The 22,306-nt window shown below is 29.6% G+C and overlaps 1 long non-coding RNA gene across 1 annotated transcript; it reads right to left on the bottom strand.

Annotated features, from left to right (window-relative positions):
- Window positions 1-16,390: 16,390 nt before the first annotated feature.
- On the bottom strand, window positions 16,391-21,731 carry LOC128555379 (uncharacterized). The gene is made up of 4 exons (XR_008370022.1): window positions 21,581-21,731; window positions 19,890-20,050; window positions 17,985-18,095; window positions 16,391-16,521 (listed from the first exon to the last, which is right to left on the bottom strand). It is a non-coding gene; the product is annotated as an uncharacterized LOC128555379 (long non-coding RNA).
- Between the last annotated feature and the right edge of the window lie 575 nt (window positions 21,732-22,306).

Here is a 22,306-nt window from a genome sequence, read left to right as displayed (position 1 = left end):
AATTCGTATTTTTGTGCTGCAGGTCCAAGCTTAAATCATTGTCTCCTGTGTAAGTAAAAGTTATCATTTACTTGCTTCTCTATATTTTTTTAGTATCTACATCTAAATATATCTCTTTCTTTTAATCTCGTTTCTTTTTCTCAGAACAAATAGTTTCTCCCATGAAAATAACTAAAAAAGTTTCTAATAAAAGTTGATAATTGATATCGAAATTGATACTTTCATGTTTAAAAGAAGTTCCATTTGCACTTCCTTCTTGCCTATCATTAATTCGGCCTTCCAATTTATGTTGTCCAGATAGATTCTTCAATGTAGATTTGACTAAATTGTACACTTCATCGTTTAGAAGAGAGTTATTAAACTTCCAGTACCCTTTACCTCGGACATAATCGTTAAATATTTACGTGAAGTATTTCCATTATAATCAGACCTATATCTAGGATCAATGTTTTAATCTGCTATGAAATTCATTACACTTTCTTTTATAAATTTACAATTTTTTTAATTTGTATTTTAAAATGTATCGAATGAATAAATGAATTTAATTGACATCGTAACTCAATTACTTCTTTTCTATTGCTCATGCCATACATGAATTCGTGTGACTTCAGTTTATAACAAATCGTTATTGTCATCTCAATGCTTTACTGATTTAAAATAAAATCACTTTACAAAGTTCGGCTTTGGGATAACGCTGAGATCAGTAGTATCTTTTTTTGTTTTTATTTTCAAACACAAACTTCTACCACTTCATAGACCTTTGATTTTCGTAATAAGTATACTGATTAGTTCAAAACAAGTAGAAGAGGCTCTCAAGAGAGGTTGTTCTGTTTGGAACAACATATTTTGTCTTGTCATACGTCACGTGTAAACTGCAACTGCCCATGTTGTGTAGAATTTTGAAACTTCTTGTACAAGATTTTGTTAGACTTTATCTAAGCTGTGATTACATTCATATAAAGGGTCTCCAAGTGATGAAAGCTGATTCACTTGAAAACAACAATCTTTTTAGGAAAATGATATACAATAGTTGAAATTTGGACAGCTTTAAATTTCATTTTGCTATTTCAATAAAATGTGAATGTGCTATTGTTAATTTACCGACACATATTACAAAAGTCCCCGATGTAATCGCTTCTTTAACTTTTAGCAAATATTTATCTAACAGGTATCAGCGTAACTGTTTTGTGTTAAATCAAAACTAAGAATTTGATGCACTCTTTTATGTATAAATGTGAATTGTAGTGTGTCAAAACCTCTGTGTTGCTAAGGGGTAATGTCCTGTAGTGTAAGAAAACACGCTTACTTCGGTGATAATTCTAGTTTCAACTCCTAGCAGGAAGCCCAGGCACATAGAAAGACTGATATTTATTTATGTCTGCAAAATGTTGGAACTAACTGATTATTATTCTGAAACATGTACATGCAGTTTCATATTTTCTTTGTCTTTATTTTGGTCCGTTGTTTATTGACAGAAAGGTTAAGCAAACCAAAAAGAAACAAATTACACTTCTTACTATTAAGAACATTGCAAACAAACGAATGCTATTTTTTATTAAAAAAATTCAATTTTATAGTGAATTGAGTTTTTATTGGTCTGTTCTGCAAGCGTTATTATTTAGTTGTAGTTGAATTGTAATTTAGAAATAGAATTTAGTTTAGTGTTCTTTCTTGGCAAATAAAACACGATTTTGAGTTCAGATGGGTATCTGAACGAAAAAAAATGTGTTTTATCTGCCAACACTGAGCGCAAAACTAAAATATATTTCCTTTTTAACACGTACGAATTGTACCTGGAACGGATACTAATCTGGAATCCCTTTTCAGTCGTAAAATGGACGGAGTAAACCGACAAGACAATACACGGTAAAATCCCTTTTTGTTTATATAAAAGAAAATCTTAAAAGTGTTAGAATGGTATTTCCTTTCGAAATTGGGGTTGGTTCAGACTAAGTACTATACAGGTCTTATTTCAGGAGTAAATATAAATAATGTCACTAATACTTAGTGTACCGTTACAGCTATGTTTTCAGATGTGTAGTTATGTGAAAAGCTCTTTTTTTTGCTGTAATCAATAAATAATCATGCTGTGCTACATTTACGGATCTTATTGCAGGTCATTTGGGATGTAAACATCTTTCATGCGTGACTGTAAACATAAAATCTGATACATTCTTTGATTGAAGTAATAAGAAAATAAGAAAATTAGTTCCTGCTTTCACTTTCAAGCTTCAAGTTTACCAACGGTCAACGGCAGACGAATATACAGTGTAACTTTGGCGGTGATCTGTCCGTCCGAAGTCATATCTATGATACGGTGTGGTGTATTTTAAATGGTTAAATTGTTTACTACTATCTAGAAGGGTATGTCGTATTGCATGATGGAGACAAGATTGATGCCACCTAATACATGTGTAATATAGGTATTATTCCGTTTTCTGTCCTTCGGTTGTCATATATCAGACATGATGACATGGTTTGAATTATTTTAAAAGTATCAAATGATTGAAATAAATTTTGTCCTGCAAATGTTAGTCAGATTGCTTGAAGAAGAAGTGTTTTATGTCTCTTAGCATTTATGTATATAGCACATGTATAGTGTTTTATTCCATTAACAATTCATGCATGGAATTCATGTCCTGCTTGATAATCTTAATACTTTCAGACCCAGGACACATCCAGTCCAAGAAGTATCAACGAATATAAGGCAGTACAGTAGACATCTGTATATTTTGAAGGGGGCCAGTATTTCACTACATATTTTTCATTTTGGACTCATTTAGGATGAAAACAAGTTTTTTTTTATCAGTCTGGCCATGGTTTTTGTCCCAGGTCTGATACTGGTGCCTGTGATATAGGTAAACTCGTCTCTGCACTGAATATATGGTTTCCTGGTTAGATTGAATTGCTTAAGTATGCAGCTTAAAACACATCTTTAAGCTACTGTAATTAATTGTATTTAAATAAGGAAAAAATGTGGACATAAATTAGAGATGTTCTACCATATATATTGTACATCTTCTTATCGTTTAGATAAAATAAATATTAAATTATTTATCGGCAAATTAATAATAGATTTTTAATAATGTACTTTTTTACTTATTACACTTTTTGCATAAAATTTGAGATAGGTTCAATGTAAATTCAAGCAGAAAATTACAAAAGAAATTTAGGTGACGGTTAAGCTGTTTGTTTCAGTATAGTTTTGAACAGCTGAACAATAAAACCTAAACTGAATCAAACAAAAATATACAATGTTGGCAATTTCTAGTGTTATGTGTGTTTTTAAATGTCTAGGTCCACTACTATATAAGTTCAACATTTCATCTGAGTCCCAATCCTTGTGCACAATCATAAAGATTTGCAAGAGGCTATAATATACATTAAAAAAATATAATTTTCTAAAACACATACTGTCTTACATTTTACAAACCGGTCAAACATATGATACTGCTGCTTATCAGTGATTATGTAACAGTCGCTAACTGATTAGCAATTTTGCACAACAGAGGTCCCCATTGGACCATGACGTAATAAAAATGTCTTTGTTTTGATAAAAGATATCTGCCAATAGCATGATAATGAAAAAGGTCATATACCGGTGAAACTGTTTATTGTATTTAATAAATACTATATACTTATTTATTTTCAGTTTAAATAATAAGTATCATAATGTGTACCTTTTATCCATCTTCTACTTTATAACGTGGAAATGCACGCACGGGAAAATTAATCACATTGCAATCACAAGTAAAATCACCATCATTCATTAATTTGTAATTTATACTTTCACATTCATGCAGTGATCAGTGAACGTAAAGAAGCCACGGTTGTATGTAACATTTTAGACCCATATATATAACAAAATTTTCGAGAAATGTTTCAATCAACGAACAGTTTTGTTTCAGGTATGTTTTGTTGTAATATCGTCAGAAATTGTACCGGCACACACTTTGTACAGGAATTACATAGAATTAATTCTAATTGCCTTTTTTATTTTATGCGAAATTTTTAATACCAGTTGTAACTTAAAATTTGCCAGTTGAAAATGTTTTACCTTTAATCATAATATCAAACATAATATATAATTGGCACTAGTAACGGACAAATAAATAAAGGAATAAATAATTTTATATATCAAATATAAATAAATTAATTAATTAATTAATTAATTAAACGCTCGAACAGATATGCTTGATACACCTTGCACTGTACAGTCGTACCGTCAAGTAAATGTTTGTAAAAAGCGTGCTCAAGATTGCGATTAATTCATTTTCAAATTAAAACGGAAGCAATTTGTCATTATTCAATTTTAAAATAAAAAGTACACAGGCAATGTTCAGACAATGGAGAATACTTCACGAGGTTATAAAATAATGTCATCTTGATTGAAAATATTTTTATAGCCTTTTAAAACCTGACATAACCGATCTTTTCCACATTTCTATATAGAAATACGTAGAAACCATAGTCAAACAAAAATGGAAGCAATAAGTGTTTGTATCACATCGATAAAAATACATTGAAATAAAGGGCAAAAAATGAAGATTATTTCACGAGGTTATAAAATTTCGTCAAATAACTATAAAAATACGTTTTTAATGTTTGAAATATATTTTCCGATACAAATCTATAGTAGAACTGTTTAGGTTATAACACATTAAATAGTTCTTGTTCTTTATTCTATATAAAATTGACCTATTTCCAATGGCGGCAGCACAGATCAGGGCCCATTTTAAATGTCTGTAACCTGCTAAAAATGAGACCCTAAATTACACTGGTGGTGTATGATCTAAGTTTCCATGAAAAATTTGTTATGTTGTTATTTCATTATAAAAATGCTACCTACATGTCAAGCATAGATCTGTCATGTGATTTTAGTAAAAAAAAAATGCAAAGAAAATAAGGAAAATAGCTCTACAGAGCAAACAACTGAGTACTATTTGTATCAGCCATTATGCGACTACCTTATTTTTTCGCGCCATTTTTCTATTTAGTGTCAATATGCCTATAAGAAAAAAAAATTCTCTGACACTGTGCCAGTTTCATTTCAAATGTACAAGAAACCTAAATGCATGAAAAAGTACAAGGTTTTAGCTTGATATCAATAGCTTTTAAGGCTTTATGGCATTTTCAGTACCATAGGACAAAGCGTCAGATTTTGTCAAAAATAGCTGTCGCGACATCATTTTGAAGCAGTTACCCTAAATGCAGCCTTGTTTTACCCTATTTTGACATTTTCTACTCTGATCTGCATACAAAGTACACATTTAAACTGTTAAATATGTTCACTTTTACTTCTGATGGCCAGAAATTAGCAATCAGTAGGCTATAAATATGCAGTTTTTGAAAAATATACACTCAAAACACTGAAAATGTGATATATTTGGTTTTATCCTCATTTTCAATGTCAAAACATGTCAAGCATAGATCTTTCATGTGATTTTAGCAAATAAAAAATGCAAAGAAAATAAGAAAAATAGCTCTACAGACCAAAAAAAAAAGAACTATTTGTATCCGCCATAGTGCGACTACCATTTTTTTCGCGCCATTTTTCTATTTAGTGTCTGTATGCCTTTATCGAAAAACGCGATCCGTGAATATTCAATTTCAAAATCGTTTCATATTTCTTTTGCCGAAACTACCGGTCAATGTATTGGAATGTTGGTCATGTTTACATTACTCTTACCATCTTTTTAAAGTAAGCTTTGCATACAATTCCGATTAAATCTAAAATCACCCTCATGTCATGATCAAATGTTGTATCTTGAATACTCCGTTACAAGATGTGCTAGACATCATCACGACTGAAATTTGCATGTGGTTTGAAAGCTTAAATATGCAGATTTAGAAGTCGCAAGGTTTCTTACGAATTACAGTTAAGGCCAGTTGAAATATTTGACAAAAATACCTTAAAAAGTGCATTGAGACTTATATTTTACATGGTTTTGACCAGGAGTTTGACTAATGCCATTATTAGATTTGTTCCAATAAAGCAAAAACAAAGCAGACCCTTTTTTCATTCTGAATCTCAAGGCACGACACTAATAAATAGTACTGGAAAAAAGCTATGTGAGTGAGCAGGCTGAATATTTTGCTAAAATGACCGATGTTATCAACAATGTTTTTCGGACTTTAGCTTCCCTGCCATTTTACCGGCTCTTCATTTATCATCACACCATATCAGCCTTGTTTCCATGAAATCATTAACATTATTAGCAGTCTTTCATATCGCTTCTCCTTTTCCCTATTATTTTTTTTTTATTTACTTATTTCTCTCGACCATACTTTAGATATAAAGGAACAGTTCAGTTTAACAAATTCACATTTCATAGATAGCGCAATAACAATTGTATGTTTTGGTAGCTACCATGTCAGTATGATCATGAATTTATGTGGTTAAATACTTTTTCACGCAGACTCTCTTTGTAAATAATTACTTCACTCTCGGGGAATTTTGCAATTGAACAATTGAAAATACCAAAATAATATATTTCAAAAGTGGCAAATTTAGAGAAATTCTCTTACTGTCTTACGGTTGAAATCGGGTAACTGGCAGGAGTCTAAACAGTAACCTTCCTGCCGGATATTCTCATCTTTACCCGCAACCAGTGAAATATTCTTATAATATTGGTGTCTTGTTTCCTAGTCACTTGCCGGAGACTCCGAGACGAATGAATAATTACATATACAAATTTCATTGTGTCTTCGAGTAACTTCGAGGACAGGTTTCAGATTACTAAAAGCAGGATAATTATATTTAACGTAGTGGATACTCGAAAAACAAAATATTTGTAAATAATGATAATGGTCTGTTTTTATTTTACATTAAAATAAACCAGATTTTTTTGTTCACTTATATATTTTATGACTTTTTGAGAGAATATGAAAGTACTTTCTTTCTCATTTTGATTATTCCTTCAAAATAGATAAAAAGAAGGATCGTTTTCATTTCTTTATGATTTTCATTATAAAGATCACTATTTATTTTAACGACCATAATCTAAAAGTTTATCTAGTTTTATGTAGTTCTTAGTTTAATCCATTTTATCTAAATTTATTTTATGTTTTTATTCATTTAAACGGCACTGTGAGAATCTATTCAATATATAATATTTAACACATCAGTGCCCTATTCTTTAACGGCAGTTATTTAAAAGTTTGTTTATTTTTAGGTAGTTATTAGATTTAGTCCATTTTATATAAATCTATGTGCCAGGGCTTCCTGCTAGGAATTGAACCTAGAATTCCTACCGAAGTAAGCGTGTTTCCTTACACTACGGGAAGTTACCCCACAGCAACACAGAACACTGGACTCCTTAAAACTTGCATTTATACCCATCATTGCCCATTAAGTTCTAAAATCTGATTTAGATGAAAATTTGTAATGCGTGTCGTTAATACTTGTACGGTAAATATATTCTAAAGTTAAAGAAACAAATATGTCAGGACTATTGAGATTTGTGCAGACAAATTATGAATAGCAGATTTAAAACTTGTTGATACATACCTGTGATAACTTCAGCTATACATAATGTTTATATTAAGATGCTTGCTTTGCAATTTAATCATGTTTTCATAACTGAAAGTTCCTACATAAAAATGCAAAACACAAATTAAACAAAGATAAAAAAAATTTGATTTGGGTTTTACGGCGCACCAACACAGTATAGGATATATGGCGCCAAACAGGACTACAAATTTTGGTTTCACATCTCATTTACATCGAAATCCGTTTACTTGAGGCACCCTAGAAAAAATGATACTGACATTTTTATTTTGTGTCTTATAATTGTTTACCGATAGTTTGATGTTTCTTTTATTAAAATTAATGTAAAATGAGTTCTCTGCAAACGTTTTGGATAGTAGCAATTACTTTGAAATTTGTCTCTTCTTGAGCTTGAGGAGATACCATAAGTTATACAAAATTTATAAAAAACGGCACGGTAAAAAGTGTTTAGAAATTGCAAAACAGTGCGAAACACGGTCACCTTTAAGAATATACGAAGCAAATGCCATTTTGTAAATATTACTATTAGGGATCTAATACCTTAAGGTCAAGACGGCGTAATGCAGCATTATATTGCGGAACGTCAAATATTACGATCGACGACGCCACGTCTTTGCGGGTAAACAACTTGTATGCTAAAGATTTTACTTTGCATCCAGTTTTTCATTATATATAAACAATCAAATATCTACTTATAAATTATTAAAAGAGCGGATATAACTACCGCATACCTTAAATGTATTTTCTTATATATATTTTTTTCATCAAAGCTAGAATGAACGCCATGAAGTAAAAAAATATAATTTATGATTCGAGTTAAAATATAGCTAAAATCTGTCAGAATTTGACCGTATTCATAATTAACACTCAGATAAAAACATCGTTTCTTTTCAAATTTGAATAACGTGAATATTATAGCTAAATAAATTGCTCTCATTTTCAACTTTAGATTGAAACAAAAAAGGAGATATGAATGAAGTAAAAAATATGAAAGGTCGGTCCCGTTTCCCAACTTTTACACAAAAATTTAGAAACCCTGCTCCACATCAGAATGTGTTTTAAAACGGCACTATCGAAAAATAATAATAATAAAAAGAAAAAAATGGTAAAAAAATAATATAAATAAACAGAAGTGTAGGAAAATAAATTTTTCCGTTTGTTTTTAAATTATATTGAGACAATGCTTCATAATAAAAAATAAAAATATCTTTTTAAACAAAAAAAAAAAGATATGGGTGGGCTAAAAGTTATTTCAAATCGAAATTTGCCTTTCCCCACAATATTAAACTTTCATCTTTATAATCTCCATGGTTAACAAATTATGAAATTCGGTTTTTAAAGATAATTCAGCTTAGAAATGAAAATAAATTGAAGTTGTTGTCTTTTTAACGCAGCCAAAAAATTTACCACCCCCTTGGGACCAAATGAACCTGGTTAAATCGAGGATTTTGTTGGTGCCCCCCCCCCCGGTGCACTCCCTACCCGTGTTTAATTTTTTTCAAGGAAACATTGTAACTTCCCGTGAAAAAAAATTAGGTTGAAAAAAGAAAATTTTTAAACGAAAACGGAAAAAAACCAAAAAGAATATTATTCACGGCTAATTTGATTGTTAATTTGGTCGAAATATGCCTGTAAAAACGACAAAATTAAATCAGCCGAAAAAATTGTACGGAAAAGAAATAAATAATTGTTGCACTCGCATTTGTAAACGTGTGTTGGGTTTAGTCTTTTTACTGCAACGGGGGTCGCTTTGCAGAGTTTTCCGAAAAAATTGAAATTTCCCACTCCATGGAGCGCTTTAGGAATTTGGCTCGAACTAACATCTTGAAACGATAAAAATTGTATTTAGTTATTTAGATAAAGTTGAAAGGGCTTTAAGCAAATACGGAGACATATTTAATGATGTAAAACCGTAAAAAAAAAACTGCAAAAAAATCTAAAAAGAATGCATTTTGGTTGAAAAAAAAGGGGGAAAAGACGAAACTTTTTTAACTTTTTTTAAAATTTCATTTCCATGCCCGTGGCGTGAAATGAACCGGTGTCATTCAAAAAAATATTCGGGAAATTTTTCAGAAAAAAAAAAATATTGGAGGAGAAAAGAGCAGTAATAGTTTAATTAGACGTATCTTTTTTTCATTACGTTTATGGGTGTAACATGCATTCAGAGTAAAACGTTTTAATTGAGAATGGTTTACAAATTAGAATACGCTTAAAAAATGAATTAAATTTGAAAAAACTTTTTGTGTTACTTTTTTTCAAAAAATCAAAATTTCTTTATGCACAAAATTTCGCTTATCATTTAGGTGAAATTTAAGACAATACGACAAGAACAAAGTCGGAGCCCCTCGTATTTTTTTGCTCATTTAAAAATAGATTTTATAAAAATTTTTAATTTTTTTAAAAAAATCTATGGTACTTTTTAAAATTATTTGTCATTTCCGCTCGAAAAAAAATAATTTTGTGGAAGATTTTGGATGATGTTTGAAAGAAAGCTTCCTTTTTGCGGGTATTTTTTGAAAATTGACCCCATTTATTTTAAGGGCCTGTTATTTAAAAAGAAAAAAAAATTTTTTGAATGAATGGTACCCAAAGCTAAATTTTAATTTTAAATTATTCAAAGTTTTTAAATATACAGTTTGTTTAAAAAAGGGAATTAGATGTTTTCCCCAAAACTTTTTTTCAAAATTTATGAGACTTTGAGCTGAAATTACAAAAAATGTCAAATTGGAAAAATTTATCGGCTGCGTTTTATTTTTAGCGATAGAAAAGTCTTTAGGAGAAGATTGATTTATTGAATGTAGACGGTGGGATAATTTGTTTTCCCAAAACTTGTGATTTATATTTGGTAAACTCTCCTTTTTCCAGCCAAAAAATTGATAGTAAATTATTTTAATTTTTTGAGGTGTTTTAAACATACTGGAAATTGAAATTAAAAAAACTCTCCCAGAAAGGTACTGAAAGCTTAAACTGTAATTGCAGGAAATTCAGATTACTTTTTGATGTTCAGAATTTTAAAAATTTTTTGGGTTTTTGCGAGAAACGGTATGATCAAAATTTTAAATGCGTTAACTTAATTTTTGTATATATTTAAAAAGACTTTAACGGAGTAGAATTACGTTTAAAAGAAGAACAGTTGTTAAAATTTAAAATAATTAACCTATTACACTATGGATGTACCTTGATTTTGTTCCTTAAAATTTAAGTATTCCTGACAATTTTTTAATTAATGAACTGATGTTACTCTTGACAATATTTATTGTTTGTTTTTTTGCTTCATTATTGTAATTTTCTTCATTGTGCTGTCTGAATTTAAAAAGAAAGTAAAACTTTAAAATGAATGCACACGGGGATTATTATGGGTTGAGTATTATGTTTTATATGATGTAATTGTACAAACGAATAAAGTTATGTTTGTCCTGTTCTTGCAAATTCAAAGTATTTTTAAAATTTCAAATTTTTAGAAAAAAACAACGTCCGATTGTTTTGTAGAAATAAAACAAAACAATTTTAACTATTTGGAAAATTGATCCATTGAAATTAAAGCCGTTATCTTTGTATTCATAAAAGGGGTCCTAAAAACGGTAATAATTTAATGGGATGTGTGCAATAAGAAAAAAAAAGGGTATTTTGGGTTTTGATTATGGTAAGTCAAAAGGTCATGGTATTCTTTTGAAAAAGGGTTGAGTGTGCATTGTTTTTTTTTTTTCAAAAAAAAACTAAATGTTTCATGTTTTTAAATTTAAACACCGCCCGTTTACTTTAAACTATCAAATTGTATGTAAATTTTTTCGCGAAGCATTATCCCCGTGTGTAAACTTTTTCTTATTCCCAAAAAAAATTAAAAATTAAATGATTTGAATGCTTTAAAAGGGGGAATTATTACACAAAACAAGGAAAAGAAAAATCTGCTTCCTGATTTACAACAAGCTCTAAATTGTTTGCGGACCCTAAAAAGAATCGCCCGAAAAAGAGTTTTAAAAAACTTTGCATAAAAATTTTTTTTTCCTGGATCAACCCTTCTTCCCCCTGTTTATCATCTTGAACCCCGGGAGCGGGTTAAGTTTTTTGATTACCATGAAAGTATTAATGCTTATACTTGTGCGATTGTTTTATTTTTGAAAGTTCAGTGGCACGCTTTTTCTGTTTAAAAAAATCCGAAGTTTTGGGAAAATACTGTACTATCCTACCCAAATATTTTTTGTACCGAAAACAAAAGAAAGGAAAAATGTTTTTCTGAAATTGTTTTTAAAAGACCCCCAATACATTTGGTGCGGTTTTTTTGTTGGTCCATGTAGGTACTTAAAACTGTGATCCCTTTCAAAAAAACGATTGGTAAAAAAAATTTGTAGGAATCGTGAAGTTGTCCGTGAAAAACTTAAAATTTGTTTTGTTCCTGGGAATTTCCCCTAACGCGTTGTTTTTGTCTGCAGTGCCCCCGGGATATGTTTAGATGTTACTAAAAAAATAGTGTATTAAACCCTATTTGAAGTGTGTATTTTAAGGCGTGCAGTGTTTTTAAACAAAAAAGGGGCGAACCCCTTTTCCAAAATGGGGTCCAAAAAACTTTTCTTTTATGGGATAATAAAAATTTTGAAGGCGATCTAAACTTTTTATGTTTTTTTTAAAAGGGCAGTTAAGAAGTTTTTAAAAGTCACGTTGCATTTTCGGGGAATTTTTTTGCGGTGCCCCAAATGTTTTCCGAATTTTGCAGTGAGTTAAACGGCTAAACCATAAAAATTGAAAAAAAAAATTTTTTAAAAAAAATATGCCCACTCTTAAAGAACTTTGGATTGTAAAATCTTTTTTCACTCTGCGTTGAGACAATTCTTCATTTTTGGATTTTGTACCCCTTAAAAAACAAAAATTGCCAAAAACCCCTTTTACCCCGTTTACGTTGCTTAAATGGAAACTGTATTTTGTTCTATAAAAGCAGTGTGATTTGAGAATAATTTGCATAAGTTTAAATTTTTTAGGTAAGTAATTTTTTATTTATTAAATTTTAAATTTTTAAAATTAAGAATTCGGTTTTAAAATTTTAAAGTAAAAAATTTTTTTGCTACCGAATCCCAAAAAAAAAAAAATTTTTTTGTTTATTTCCCAAAATTCGCTTAAAGTTTGAAAAAAAATTTGGGATGTGATAAATTTTGGAAAAGTTACATTTGAAATTTTTCCACCCCAAAATGAAAGTCAGCGGTGAAAGTTCCGTTTTGTTGTAGTTGTTTCCCCGCCCATTTTTTTTCTTAGATTTATGTTTCAGTAAATAATTAGATTGATGAAATAAAATTTTTAAGCATATTTTAAGGATGTTCGAGTGGATTTTTTTACGTTAAGAATTTTTTAACCTGTGAGCTAAAAAACTTAGTTTCAAGAAAAAAAGAGCAAAAAAAAAATTTGGTCACGAAAAGTTTTTTTTATGGGTTTTTTCTTCCCCGCGTTTAGATTTCTGGGAAAATTTTTTTAAAATTAAAAAAAAAAAATGTTGCTATTAACAAAACATATAAAATCCTTTTATTCGTATAGGATTTCAGGGTTTTAAAGGGTTATTGAATTATGGGTGTTTGTATTTAATTATATTAATTATAAGCAAAATGTTTTAACAAAATCTCTTTTTTTTTAAAATGTTGACTAATTACCCACCCTTTTTTTTTTAATGGAAGAAAAAGTTTTGATTACAAAATAATTTGACGTTAAGTTTTCAAATTATTTTGCGCTTAAGAAAACAAAAATGCTTGAAATGGAAAAAAAAAAAATTGGGGTCACGTGTCTAAGAGATTTTTTAATTAAAATGTTAAAATGTGGGGAAATTTTGATATTTTTGTTCTTTTTTTTTTAAATTTATATTTTCTAAAAATATAAATTGCTTTTGAAAATTTTATTTTCTTTTAGTTTTAACTTATATGTATCAGAGAAAAAATAAAAAACAAAAAGGGTCTTTTTAAATAGATTGAAATTACCATCCCCCCCCATTGTAAACTTACGTTTTTTTTTCGGTAATTCCACCCAAAAATAAGGGTGAAAATTTTTTTTGAAAAAGAATAAATTTTTGGTACTTATTAGCCTTTTTAATTATTTGCTTTAATTTTTGGGCAAAACTTTTTTTAAAAAGAAATATTCTAACCCGTTTCTTACATTAATTCTAAAAAAATCGTATTTGCTATTTGTTGTGGAATTAAAATTCTTTTTTAGTTTGTTTTCGCGTAAATATTGTTGAATTAAAAAAAATTTTCTTAAATGTTTTTCTTTTTTTTGGAAAGAATTGTATTGTAAATAAAATAATTATTTGTTTTGTTGTCCTGTCTTTTTGGATCACATCCTGGGACATCATATTTTTCAGAATTTTTAAAACAAACACATTTAATTGTTTTGCAAAGAGCTATTTAGACCCCAAATAGTTATGCGTGAATTTAAATTAAATACTAATTCCCATTAAAAGTGTTTTTGAGACGGTTTTCACTTAAATGTTGTGAATAAAGCAATAGAAATTGTTTCCGGAAACGAAATAATTTGTATTAGCCATTTTCCCAAATAGAAAATTTTAAACAAAACCCGGGGGCAACCCGAAGTAATCCTTTGCAGCAAACAATCAATTAAGATATAAGTCACGTTTCAAGTATGTTGTTAAAAAAATCCTCAACTAAAATATTTCGGAACGGATTTCTTAAATTTTGATTGCAGTAGTTCCTATTTAAGAACAATGGCTGCACTTACCTAATATTTGTATTTTATAAATTTCACATTCTGAAATATTAGTTGGTTCGATTCCTCTTGTAATTGCATTTTGGCGATATATATCAACCATCTAAATTCTTTTAGGTATTTGCTTACATATTTAGATATATTCTGATATTAGAGTCTCGGCTATGCTTTGATAAAAGAAAAGTTAAAAATACATTTTGATCTCTTCTTTAAAGTTGTTTATTATTTCTTAATGTGCTTAGTTGTTTATTTGAGAGGACGGATTCGTTACTCATAGTAAGAGCTTAGAACACTCCTCAAAAAAGCATTGTTTCTGGTTTCAAGTGCAGCTTGGAGACTAAACGGTTAAACCCTATTGTAAAGTCTGCACCTACAGCATCAATCAGACGAGAAAAAAAAAAGAAACATTTAATTACGACAAAAAAAGTTATTTCTGGTTATGGATTTTTATTAAAAATGCAGGACTGTTCCAATTAAACATACATATAAAAGTGGAAAACGTGATGCAATTATTCGTACTCTTTTATACTTAAAAACAAAAGGCCTTAGAATTTTGGCAGATGATTTGGTCGTTTAACAAATTGTCAGTAGTATTATTCTTGTATTTTCTCGGTCACATTTCATTTTTTTTTTTCTGTTTGGTAATTCATATTATTTAAACAATTTAAAACAGCCCCGATAACCTAGTGGTTAGAAACGTTCCACTTCGAGTGCGGGAGTGTGAGTTCGATTCTTGGGCCCCGTCATACCAAAGGAAGTGAAAAATGGTACCGGTGCTGCCTTGCTTGGCGCTCAGATTAAAAAATGAAAACTGGCCTCCCCTCTCATACCCTCGTGGCGATGGATTCCATCAAGATTGGGTGTTGGGTAAATATAAGCTGTAGAACTTCCTTCACAATCGACCTAAAATAAATTGTGTATAAACTAATCGATTAAAGAAAACAAAGATTAATTTGTTTCCGTTCCCAAAACTGAAATATCTAGATTGATTTGTTTTATTAAATGATTGACAATTATGTTATTTTCTAACTTAGGACCGAACCGGCCCTTTTAGTAAGTTTACAATCCTCATTTAAATACCAGCATATCATGGAATTTGGTTGAAATATATCTGATAACAAAAAGTGACAGAAAATGACTTAGTCCACCTACATGATCAAATTAACAACCATTTCAAATTCGATCAAATGTGCAACGTACCTGCAACCTTTCACTTGTGTTCTCTCAGAAGAAAGATAATAAAGGTGCCGGAAACAAATATTATAAATATAATAATGCAGATAAAAATGCATAGATAAAGGTAGAGCCCAAACAATGTGTTTTAAACCGAAATCATTAATATATCCCTGTTCCTAAATGTATTATTCCGCGAAGTATTTCCTATTTGAGCTTACAGTTTATCACCTATATAGGTAATTTGGGGTTTAAACTTTATATAATGTTTAAACTAACGATTTTTAAATATAATTATTCCTAGATTTATCAATATATAATCTTAAAATTTGAGAATGTACTATCAGATTTGACTATATATCAATAATTAGAATAAAACTTACTCACCGATAATTATATTCCTTTGCTATACCTATACAAGATCCAGCTTGTATTAAACATTGATTTCGATTTAAATATCACCAAAAGTAATATACCTTTACTAAATATATGAATATTCCGAATTGTATTGAAAATTAAATTCGATTAGAATATCACAAATCATCACCTTTCTTTACCATGTCTGTATATATTCAAAATTGTATTCAAAAATTAAACCCCGATTCAAATTTTAATGATCACATTAAAACATTATCACCAGTAATTTTATTCTTTCAATTTATCTTTGGGATATTCCAAAAAAGTGTTTTTAAAAATTAAAATCCCACCTGAAAAAACAGAATTATTTATATTCCTCTGTCTATGTATACTCCAAAGTATATTGAAAATTAGATCCAAATTTTAATACACAAAAAATTAATGATTTAAAAAACTTCCTCACATATAATTGTACTCCTTTACTGGATCTATGTACATTTTAAACTCCGTTGAAAACTAATCCAATTTGAATACAAATTAACTGCTGTAATAGAACCTACTCACAAATTATTATCTCCTTCTCTCTCTTTATATATCTTCCAAATTGTATTGAAACTATACCTCTGTTTGAGTAAAATAAACTAAGCATGTAATATTTTATACAAAAAAAACATTTCCCTCGCGATATTTTCAGCTCTGATCAACAGCACAATAAATGTCAGGTGAAACATTTCTAGTAGTCATTTGAGAAAGATGTCTTTCATATTGACAGTTGCTTTCCATCTCTGAAAAAAAGAGAAACACTTCAATAGCTTTAAAGCTTTCCAAGGTTCCATTCTAGCACACATTATTAAAATACCTGAACAAAAGCACACAAGAAATACATTTATCAAACGAATAAAAAACTTGTTCAAGGGAAAGCAGCTCGAACACTAGAACCATAAAGTGTATGTTTGTACATTGATAATTCGGCGATACATTACCTGAATGCATCACTTTGCCGTAATACAAGTCAGTAAATAAATAGACAATATCAAACATATCGAGAAAAAAGATAAACAAATTAAGGGGAATGTAATGAGATACCGCTCAAGGAATTCATAGTGGCAAAACACATGCTTATGACGCACCAAACCTCAATTGTAATCCTCATGCAAGTAAACGATTCTATTACAATATATATATATAAATAAATGTGTTGTAATATAAACTACTATACTATATTTGTACTATATTTTGTACTATATATATATATATATATATATATATATATATATATAGTTTCTATTTTTAACTTCTTTAAGTAGGTGTGTATACAAAAACAATGGAAAATTCAAAAGTACTGCTCAGTTTTCCCTAAATGTATTGACAATTTCTAAGAGCGGTTGTTCCTTTTGATGTAAGATGTAAATATGTATTTGTCTTTAACCCGGGCTTTACGTACAAAGTCTAACAGATGCTGCACCAAAATGTCAACTTTTAGCGATGTTTGCTTCGATATTTCTCTATTAACGTTAATTTAATGTTAAACAAAATTTGCGCAAACAAAATATTATTTAATATTATTTCTTAACTTGAAATATTTCTTCTTTAATTAAATGATCACACTAAACTTTCTAAAAAGAGACTGAACAAGCTATTGCTTTACATTAATCGAAGTTATTCATATATAAATACAACACGTATAATATAAAACCCGTTTTACACCATTTATTCATAAATGATTTTAATGACTTATTTAGGCAAACTGTTCTCATGCCATTTGGAAAAAACGGGCGTTTGCTTTTTATTTGCGCGAACAGATTTTTCTTGACTGATCTGACTTTTTAAGTTCCGTAACATATTAACAAGGAGTATTGATCAATTTTGCATTACGAAATTCCCTTGGAGCCCTAGTTATATGGAAAATGTACCAAAAAATGATATTTACAAACAATGTCAGTAACATATAAAATATATGTAACTTCCATATTAGCTAATATTCTTTTATATTTCTTTTTCCTTATAAATAGTTTCTTCAATAATAACTTTCTCTTGCGGTAAACAAATGTTATCAGAAAGAAGTATGGAGTATTTGGTTTGTAACGTCATGCTATAAAATGAAGAAAAATAACTTATTAAAGTAAACTAAATGTTGGGGTAATCGATCCCCTCCCGCAACCCTACACCCAAGGTTTAACGATTACAAGACGTCTCCTTAGAATAATATGAACTTTTCAAACCTTAAAAAGTAATAACAATATTTTACCTTTACTTACATACACTGTTTGCATCTTTCTTCCCGCCATGTTTGAGACGACTTGTGTTGCCACTGACTGTACTTCCGTAGTGATGTAAATGGAACCATAACCATTATTACCTTTAATATTGAACAAATGGAAATATGTTAGCAGTCAGGAATAATATTCTTCGATGCCTGTCATCCTCTTGTTACAAATGTATGTTGTTTGGATCTTATTTTTGCAATTTAAGTCAATGAATAAAATTCTAGTCTGCACTCTTAATTGCAAAATCGAAATAGTACCAGAAACCCTAATCTGCCATGTGCTCTCTTTTATGTAAGTACTGATGTCAACACGTATAATGACTTATAACACTATAATAAGGTATTGTTTTTGAATAAGGTATTCGCTGATCACTAACTATTTCCAGTGTTTTTATTATTATTCATTTTGTTTATATATATATTTGTTATTAAGTTTATTTTAAAAAATTTCATATAATTATTATCTTATATAGCTTTATATGTCAAGTCAGTTCTTGTTGGAATATACATGTATTGGTTAAGGAACAGAAATCATCCCGAAAGCACTTTGAACAGGCGCAAAAATATTATATCTTGTTTATCTTAAAAATTAATCTTTAAAGTATATCTTTATCAAATTTCATATCAATTTGCATCTTAAGTTAACAAAAGTGTTTCATATACAACTTCATATCCCATCGTTGTTTTTCCTTAAAAATATAGAGCTTTAAAAATTAGATAATTGTACTTTACATCATAAAATGATGAGGTAATGCCAGTGTCGACGTTATATGTTGTTGTTGTTGATGTTTTTCTAATATGTAGATATTTAAAAGATATTTACAGTTAAACATGTAATGGAGTGTTAGTATGTGTCCAATACCTGAGAAAATGTCATAATAACTGGTTGCAAAATTCTAAAAAATGAACGAGTCCTAATTTTACGTTATAGTTTTGGAGATGATCCTAATCAATTCTTATTAAAATTAGATCGATCTAACTGCCTACACATGCATTCCACGAATATCTTGCAAAAATGATATAACATTCTAACATTATGCTGTCAACATCAGGTCAGTATATTTTCTGTCCGCTTTATACTTTATTTTATTATATATGTTATAAATTTGATTTCTGAACGATGATTACTAACTAACAGTTTAGTAGGAAAATGTCGTTTTGTTTTGATATTGATGTTACTGTCATTTAATTTCAAAATACTAAAAATGCGTAGAAAACCAAAACCAACAAAATGAAACCACAAGTGGCAATCGGAAGTGTGATTTTCAGTGATATATTATATATATTATATAGTTAATGGAGTGAAATTAAGAAAATCTTTTAAAAAATCTGCGATATTGTAGAGGGCAAAAAGTGAATATAAGAACTGGATAAAGAATTCGTTTACATTTCCTAAACGCACGGCATAGTTGTGACAATTTACATGTCGATAAACGTTCCGTACAATTTTACAGGCCAAAAAAATAGCATTGCAAAGTATATTGTTTAAGGTATTTAAGCGAATCTTATACAAGTAATCCATTTCCATCATTGATTTTATAAAAAGTGATATAGAGAGAATATTACTTTACTGTCTTATAAATTTAGATTTATTAAGTGGGTCAAAGAGAATGTAAACACCGAGGCTCCGGCTCCGGCCGAGAGTTTCACTTTTTCGTAGACGAACTTAATAAATTTAAATTTATAAGGCAGTAACATAATTTTCTATTTATCCTACCTTCGATCTAAAATCATTTTTAGTTAAAATTCAAAATTTTCCACCAACTAGATTTGCCTTGCGTAATAATTTAAAAGTTAAAACACCCACAAAATTACACACTTACTGCACTGAAATAGATCTATAATATCCCAAATATTATCAAAAAAAAGCGGAAAACAAAAGCTAACCTTCTTTTGTGTTGTATCCGACCTATCCGTTCTGCTGAACATGAATAAATAATTCTAATTTGCTGCCAAGTGAAGTTTTATCTGAAGTTCAGTTGCTGGTCGGATACCCGTTCTCACCAAGCAAAGGCTGGACGGGACATATACACACACCATAACGCCACCTGACAGAAAGAATTAAAGAGTTAACCGTTCCCTGGATGATTTTATTCTATAACAATATATTTCTTGAATTATGTGTAGGAAGCTAATATCCTGAACAAATGTTATAGATGGGTCTTTTTCCGTTCCTCCGAGCGTTTCTTTTATTAAACCTTTCTGTGGTAATTGCAAAAACGGTATGCATACGCTATACATTAGTGACATGTTCTCAAGTACTTCATAAAAGTTCAAAGGTAAGGGAGGATTTCCTGGAAGCACAGCCATAGAGTCATGCATCGCAGAGTAGGCCCACAAAAAAAAACTGTAACGGAAAAATGTTGTAGACGTTTATAAAAATAATTCCATAAATATGTTCTTTAACAGATATTTCCAAAAAAACAAGATGGCTAGAAAATTAAATAAATAGTCCGACAAGCTTTATTTAGTCATTGACCTGATAAAGCAAAATTTATCATACCCCTTGTTTTTTGCCTTTATTTTGCATGAAGGTAGGATAAAACATACTTAAGAGACACTGCTCTGCAAATATCACATATACTTTAAATATATACGCTTCACAGCATGTTTATTATTGTTGATGCGTAATGATATAGTATGTCCATTGATAAGCCTTTTTATACAGACGATATAAATCTAAATACTGTTAATGAATGCTTTCAAACACATAGCTCTTTCCATATATACAGTTTACTTTATTTAGTGGAAATGAGTCAGTATTAATAGCTATTAACTTCAGTGAAAACTTTTTAACTATATAACCAGTCAGCATTCTTAAAAAGAAATGAAAGTGTTGTGTAAAAGTTTTCTAGGTACTGCTGAGTATCTTTATTGTCATTTCAATACATCAAAATACTGACAAAATTTTTACTATTGTCTCTTGTAGGATTTAACGATATGACTTGTCGTGCGAAAGAAAGCGGCACTGTTCGTAATCTAATTTAAGATTGTCATTCATTTTAGAGAAAAAAAGCAAAGACAAATATCAAACAGGGAATGCCACGCACCAAAAACGCAGCCTCCCCAAAACGAAACCCCATAACACGCAGACGCGTGCAACACAAACACACTCACACACACACACAAAGCCAACACACTAGGACAAGCCGAGTGTAAACTTATTTTTTTTGTTTTAAATCATTTTTTCTAATCTGTCTGTATAATTATATGATAAGCTCGAAAGTAATGTAAACCCAAAATATTTCGAACCAAGTATAAAACCCTTAAATAAAAGATGGTATTCCAGTAGGTATAGCAATGTGTTATTACCTAACAGAAAGTGAATCGAGAAATTAATAGGTATATCATTTTTCTAGGTCACTTTAGTCCGAAGCTCAATTATTAAGTAGAATAACAATATTACGGGCATAACATTTATTCGGGACTGTCCGTCTGCTATCAGTCCATGATAAGTTTGCCAGGTATTTTTATTCCGCAAAAGTTTTTTTTTTATTTTATATTCACGTCTATGCAATGTGTAGATAATGATAAATTAGTGTTAATTTATATCTAATAAATGGGGTAAGCATACTCACTAATTATAATATTCCTTCACTGTGTCTTTGCGTGTTCCAATCTGTATTGAACATAAATCCGTTAAAATGTTACTAATAATTACATATCGATGTATATTTCAAACGTCTTGAATAATAAATCTAATCAGATTGAAGTGGAAATTAAATCCGATTTGAATCTCAACAAAAATTTTTCATTCCTCATACGTCTGTGTATCTTCCAAATTGTTGAACATTAATTCCAGTTGCATATTCAACATTAATTATATCCCATCTCTTTATCTAATGATATTTAAGATAGTGACAACAATTTAATTCTGTTTGAGTAAATATTAATTAAAATAAAACGAATCACAAATGATAACTTTCCCCATTGCTATATGTAAATTTCAAATTGTCTGAAAATTATATCCAATTTGAACGTCAGAAATAACCAGACCCCTTTATCATATCGATGTGCTTCCCAGATTTAACTGTACTCATTAACTATATCTACATATATTTCAACTGGTGTTTAAAGTTAAATTCAATTTGAATATTGTAATATATACTCAACACATATAACACTTCATTCAAAGCCACAGCCACTTCTTCGCAGAACATTTTTTTCTAACCTGTCCGATAATGTTGACGAAAGCTGTCGTCCATATTAAATTGTTGCTCATATCTGTGGAGAAAAAAGATCAATAACGTTGAAACATTCCACTCAATTGAAATAGATTTAGCAATGTGTACAATAACCCAAAA

Source organism: Mercenaria mercenaria, chromosome 1, assembly GCF_021730395.1.
Source record: "Mercenaria mercenaria strain notata chromosome 1, MADL_Memer_1, whole genome shotgun sequence".
NCBI lineage: Eukaryota > Metazoa > Mollusca > Bivalvia > Venerida > Veneridae > Mercenaria > Mercenaria mercenaria.
This window is presented reverse-complemented; position numbering and strand designations above follow the sequence as displayed.